The sequence below is a fragment of the Trichechus manatus genome, unplaced genomic scaffold (genome assembly GCF_000243295.1).
Source record: "Trichechus manatus latirostris isolate Lorelei unplaced genomic scaffold, TriManLat1.0 scaffold00284, whole genome shotgun sequence".
NCBI lineage: Eukaryota > Metazoa > Chordata > Mammalia > Sirenia > Trichechidae > Trichechus > Trichechus manatus.
In genome coordinates, this window is record NW_004444220.1 from 1,747,942 (window position 1) to 1,754,954 (window position 7,013).

At 34.8% G+C, this 7,013-nt stretch overlaps 1 pseudogene; it reads left to right on the forward strand.

Annotated features, from left to right (window-relative positions):
- The first annotated feature begins 4,867 nt into the window (after nt 1–4,867).
- Nucleotides 4,868–6,326, forward strand: LOC101358290 (protein FAM35A pseudogene; annotated as a pseudogene).
- Nucleotides 6,327–7,013: the final 687 nt, after the last annotated feature.

Genomic DNA, 7,013 nt, shown 5'->3' on the forward strand with positions numbered 1-7,013 from the left:
AGAAAAAGAAATAAAGGGCATCCAAATTGGTAGGGAAGAAGTCAAAGTATCTCTATTTGCAGATGATATGATCTTATACACAGAAAACCCCAAAGAATTCACGAGAAAACTACTGTAACTAATAGAAGATTTCAGCAAAGTTTCAGGACACAAGATAAACATAGAAAAATCAGTTGGATTACTTTACACCAAAAAAGAGAACCTTGAAGAGGAAATCACCAAAACAATACCATTTACAATAGCCCCCAAGAAGATAAAATACTTAGGAATAAATCTAACCAAAGACGTAAAAGACCTATACAATGAAAAATACAAGACGCTACTGCAAGAAACCAAAAGAGACCTGCATAAGTGGAAAAACATACCTTGCTCATGGATAGGTAGACTCAACACTGTGAAAATGTCAATTCTACCCAAAGTGATATACAGATACAATGCAGTCCCGATCCAAATTCCAATGACATTTTTTAATGAGATGGAAAAACAAATCACTAACTTCATATGGAAAGGGAAGAGGCCTCAAATAAATAAAGCATTACCCAAGAAGAAGAACAAAGTGGGAAGTCTCACACTACCTGATTTTAGAACCTATTACACCGCCACGGTAGTTAAAACACCCTGGTACTGGTACAACAACAGATACATAGACCAACGGAGCAGAATTGAGAATCCAGATTCAAATTAATCCACCTATGAGCAGCTGATTTTTGACAAAGGCCCAAAGTCCTTTCATTGAGGGAAAAGACAGTCTCTTTAACAAATGGTGCTGGCATAACCGGAAATCCATCTGCAAAAAACTGAAACAAGACCCATACTTCACACCATGCACAAAAACTAACTCAAAATGGATCAAAGACTTAAACATAAAATTGAAAACCATAGAGATCGTGGAAGAAAAAATAGGGACAATGCTAGGAGCCCTAATTCATGGCGTAAACACAATACAAACCACAAGTAACAATGCACAAGCACCAGAAGAGAGATTAGATAACTGGGGGTGCCTAAAAATCAAACACTTATGCTATCAAAAGACTTCACCAAAAGAGTCAAAAGACAACCTACAGACTGGGGAAAAAATTTTGGCTACGACAAATCCGATCAGCGTTTAATCTCTAAAATCTACAAGATACTGCAACACCTCAACAATAAAAAGACAAGTAACCCAATTAAAAGATGGACAAAGGATATGAACAGGCAGTTTGCCATAGAAGATACTCAGGTAGCTAACAGACACATGAAGCAAAGCTCACGATCTTTAGCCATTAGAGAAATGCAGATCAAAACTACAATGAGGTATCATCTCACCCTAACAAGGCTAGCATTAATCCAAAAAACACAAAATAATAAATGCTGGAGAGGTTGTGGAGAAACTGGAACCCTTATACACTGTTGGTGGGAATGTAAAATGTTACAACCACTTTGGAAATCGATTGGGCACTTCCTTAAAAAGCTACAAATAGAAGTACCATACGATCCAGCTATCCCGCTCCTTGGAATATATCCTAGAGAAATAAGAGCCGTCACATGAATAGATATATGCACACCCATGTTCATTGCAGCACTATTCACAATAGCAAAAGGATGGAAACAGCCTAGGTGCCCAACAACGGACGAACAGATAAACAAATATGGTATATCCACACAATGAAATGCTACACAATGATAAAGAACAACGATGAAGCCGTGAAACATAACATGGAGTTAGCTGGAGGTCATTATGCTAAGTGAATTTAGTCAGTCACAGAAGGACAAATATTGTATAAGACCACTATTATAAGAACTCAATAAAAGGTTTAAACTCAGAAGAAAATATTCTTTGATGGTTATGAGGGTGGGGAGGGAGGGTGAGGGTTATTTACTAACTAGATAGTAGATAAGAATGATCTTAGGTGAAGGGAAGGACAGCACACACTACAGGGGAATTCAGCACAACTGGACTAAACCAAAGCTAAGAAGTTTCCTGAATACAATCAAGGACAGAGTAGCAGGGGTAGGGGTCTGGGGATCATGCTTTCAGGGGACATCTGGGTCAATTGGTATAACAAAGCTTATTAAGAAAATGTTCTGCATCGTACTTTGGTGAGTGGTGTCTGGGGTCTTAAAAGCTTGCAAGAGGCCATCTAAGATGCAGCAATTGGTCCCAACCACCTGGAGTAAAGGAGAATGAAGAACACCAAAGACATAAGGAAAGCATTTGCCCAAGAGACAGAAAGGGCCACATAAACCAGAGACTTCATCAGCCTGAGACCAGAAGAACTTTGATGTTCAGGGCTCCCACATTGCCATATATAATCAATTCACTTGTTCTTTTTTGTGTGTCTTTGTGGTAAGAGGGTCCACCGGAAGAGTCTGAGCATTCCGCCATCTTGATCCAGCCCCCCTACTATTCTTATTTTGCTGAGAGTTTTTATCAGGAAAGGGTGTTGGGTTTTATCAAATGCCTTTTCTGTATTAATTGATTTGATTGTGGTTTTTTTTTCTTTTTTTTTATTTATGTCGTGAATTACATTGATTTTCTAATATTGAACGGCCCTTGTAATCTTGGTATGAATGTCACTTGATCGTGGTGTATAACTTTTTTTTTTTTGAGGTACTGTTGAATTCTGTTGACTAGAATTTTGAAAATATTTTGCATCTATATTCATGAGGGATATTGGTCTTTGATTTTCTTTTCTTTTTTTTTTTTTGTGGTGTTAGGGAGTATTCCTTCCTCTTCTGTGTTTTAAAAGAATTTGAGTAGAATTGGTGTCAGCTCTTCTCTGAATGTTGGTAAAACTCCCCAGTGAAGTCATCTTGTCCTGGGCTTTATTTTTTTGTTGGCAGGTTTTTTGTTGTTGTTGTTGTTATACAGCTCTTAACCACTTCACCACCAGGGTTCCTTTTTTGTTATGGATCTGGTTATATTTTCTACATCTATTTGAGTTAGTTTGGATAGGTAGTATATTTGTAGGAATTTGCCCATTTTCATCTAGGTTTTCAAATTTTTTGGAGTACAGTTTTTCATTATATTCTGTTATGATCCTCTTTATCTCAGTTGAGTCTGTTGTAATGTCTCTGATTTCATTTCTTATTTGGTTATTTGCCACTTCTCATTTTTTTTATTGTTAGTCTAGCCAGTGGTTTGCCCATTTTGCTGATCATTTCAAAGGATCAACTTCTGGTTTTGTGGATTCTTTCTATTATTTTTTTCTGTTTTCTATTTCTTTTATTTCTGCTCTGATCTTTATTATTTCCTTTCTTCTGGTAGCTTTGTGCTTCTTTTACTCTTCCTTTTATATTTGTTCATGTTGTCATTTAAGTTATTAATTTTGGATCTTTCTCCTTTTTTAATGTAGGCATTTATTGCTATGAAATTCCCTTGAGCACTGTTTTGTGTGTGTGTGTCTCAAAGGTTTTGATATGTTGTGTTTTCATTTTCATTTGATTCTAAGAATTTTTGAATTTCACTTTTGATTTCTTCTATGACCCAGTAGTTTTTTAATAGTGTGTTATTTAGTTTCCATGTAATCTTTTTTTTTTTTCTCTTATTTTTCGTGTTCTTGATTTCTAGCTTCATACTGTTATGGTCAGAGAAGATGCTTTATATTTCAATCTTCTTCAATTTGTTGAGACTTGTTTTGTGGCCTAGCATAGGATCTATCTTGGAAAATGATCCATGTGCACTGGAGAAAAATTCTTTTAAATCCACTTACTTGCACATTAGAGTTTGTTACATCATTCATCCTTGATGGAGGATTTTATATTCTATGTCTCAGAAATACAACAATATAAAACCGTCTTTCAAATGAAGAGATCTTTTCCTAGAGTTCACTAAACAATGACTATTAAGATCTGGGGGTCTTGTTCTACTCATAGGCGGAGTGTTCTATATACAGGTAGTCTACGATTTATGACAATGTTCTGTTCTGTAAGTCGGTTCTGATGTAAGATGAATACCTCGTTTTTTTTTTTTAGTTTTCATTATTATTGCCTTTTATTATCAGTATCTTTATAAATCTGATCTTTGTCTTTTGGGGCTGGAAACATTACATGTAAACTTAAAGATATGATGACATAAGCAGATTACATATAATTGTTTAGTCATGATGTTATCTTACATATCTTGCTTACAGATTAGAGTGAAAGCAGACAGTGCAGTCACTTGTACATATTTGAGACTCAGTTATTAATTTCCTTTCCCTTCTGGTTTGAACCTTCTGTTTTAGTCTTGGAAACTTAGTTCCCAGTTGAAGGAAGGAGACCCTAAATTTACTGAGATAGTACATGGAGTCATGAAAACAAGTATACATAATTTAAAGGTGATTATAACACAGTTATAAATGCTTTCTTTTCCCTTCTTTAACCAAAAAAAAAAAAAAAAACCAAACCCGTAGCCGTCTAATGGATTAAGACTCATAAGGTCCCTATAGGACACAGTAGAACTGCCCCATAGGGTTTCCAAGGATCACCTGGTGAATTCGAACTGCAGATTTTTTGGTTAGCAACCGAACTCTTAACCACAACGCCACCAGGGTTTCCATTCTTTACTAACTTTTTATTTAAATGGACCGAGCTTACACAACACAAGAAATTAACATACTAAGAACTTATTTACTCATTTGAGGTAACCATGCTTAGTTTTATTTTTCTTAAAGAAAGTGTCTAGGTGAAGGTATTTTGTGAATATTTTACTTTCTCTGTATGATTTCTTGTGTATCTTTGAATTTTATAATTAAATGAATATACCAAAATAAATCATCATGTCTATTAATTATGTTTTTGATTCATATTTCATATATTTACCTTTGGTACATTATTAAGCTAATATCAATATATAAAAATGTATTGACAAAGTATTAATTTTAGAGTTTTAATTTTATCAGAAACTATGAGTGTAGGATCTCAAGACCACACTTTTTGGGGTGCTCCAGTTCTTCCATCGAAAATAGCAGTATCACAAGTTCCAACTTCTTTAATGTTTACCATTGACACCTGGAGAAAAAAAAATCAGCTTTTCTACAATCAACATTCTTTACACTGAAGGATGAAAAATGCTAGCACAAAAACCTTGAAAATTATCAAGTTTTAGATGTTATTGGCCCTCCAGATCTTAATAGTCATTGTTTAGTGAACTCTAGGAAAAGATCTCTTCATTTGAAAGATGGTTTTATATTGTTGTGTTTCTGAGACACATAATATAAAATCCTCCATCAAGGATGAATGATGTAACAAACTCTAGTGTGCAAGTATGTGGATTTAAGAGCAGATGTCAGAATTTAACTGTAGAAGAAAAGTATCAAAAACTTGTCAATGAAAATAAGAAAATCACAGTTGAACAGCATAAAGATCAGTCAAATATCTGTGCTCCAAACTTAAAAAAAAAAAACCTTACTGTTAGATTATAAGTGTGCAGCTATATTAGATTTAATCTGGAGTACCAAACAGGTTAACATAGGGCCAGAAGCTATAGAGACAACATGTATGCCAAGAACACATCATGAAATGGAAACCCAGTGTCTGGAATTCTTTTCCTCTAAAACAGTAGATAGGCCAAGATCTAAAACAGCAGTTAGTAAGGTCTCAAACCTTAAAATATCTACTAATACTGAATTTCTCAGTGTCATGACCTCTAACCAGGTTGTTTGTTTATTTTTAATTAGCTTAGAGGAAGTATAAAGGGCAGAATTCTCTAAATAAAAGGACCATAAACATGGAGATTGGACCAAAGGCAAGTCATGAGGAAATAAAGAGTAACAGAAGATAATATGATTCAGCCTAGTAGCCACATTCTCATAAACTCTGATACAGATCTTGAAGATAATATAGGATCTCAAGAACTTTCCACTGTCACCAAATGAGATCTGTATTGAGTTGTGTAGCTCAGGAATACTGTTCTCCCAACTCAATACCTTTCATAAAAGTTCTATTCAAAGAAGTTGGATGTCTGAAGATAAATCAGGCCATTCTCAAGCTCTATCTAAAGTTCTCCGAGTATCTAAGAAAACTAAGTTGCTTTCTAATGCAAGGGATCTTGCTGTAACACTGGACCAGAGGAATGTGTCTGAATTTAAGCATACTAAAAAAAATCATTAATAAAAAATTGTGACTGTAAAAGTCAGAAGTATAATTGTTTAGTTATGGTGTTATCTTCATGTCATGTGAAAGAAATAAACAGAAAATAAATCAGGACTAATTCTGGCTCTAAAGTATCTTTAGCAGCAATCGCAGTAGTCAACCAATCAGAAATTAAGAAGAAGGTTTTTAGGTGGAGGGCTGCAGCATTCTGGGCACTTACAGTGTTACCTGGAGATATAATTTTACTGACAGATGAGGTCATCATGGTGTAGTGATAGTTTATTTTATAAAACTGCGTTGGGTTTTTAATTTTCCCCCCACGTCCCTGGGCACTCTTTCATTACCATTTGCCTCTTCTTGGCTCCAGCATGATTGATCCTGTTATAAAATCCACATTGGTCTTTTTACCATTCCTTGGTATCCTGTTTATTGCCATTTCTGTGTCCTTGCTCTGTCCTTAGTTCTGTCCCTCCTTTCCACTCATCTTCTCCTTTAAAAAACCTTCCCTTGTTGCCCCTCTTATTCATTCACTATGTTAGTGTTCAGGTCATATCATCAGGCTTGCTCTTTGTTTTGTCTGTGTATGTCTTATTTATAATCCTTTCATTATATCAGCAATCCCATAATGAAAGGACAGCATTTCTGCTCCTTCGTTATTTTTATTTATTATTTATTTACTATTAAAATTATATTAATTGCATGTGGAACAGAAAAGAGAAAAAAATTGTATCATACCAACCTCATTAAAATTTTGAAATGTTTCTTTCTAGTCATTTTCCCTATCCTCTTTAAAATGTGTATACATACATATGTAATAGCTGATACTTATTGGGAACTTAGTTTGTGTCAGGCCCTGCTTTAAATGCTTTACATGTATATCAAATCATTGCAACAACTATATGAGGAAGCTACTGATTATTGTCCTCATTTTTCAGTTGAGGAAACTGAGGCTCAGAGAA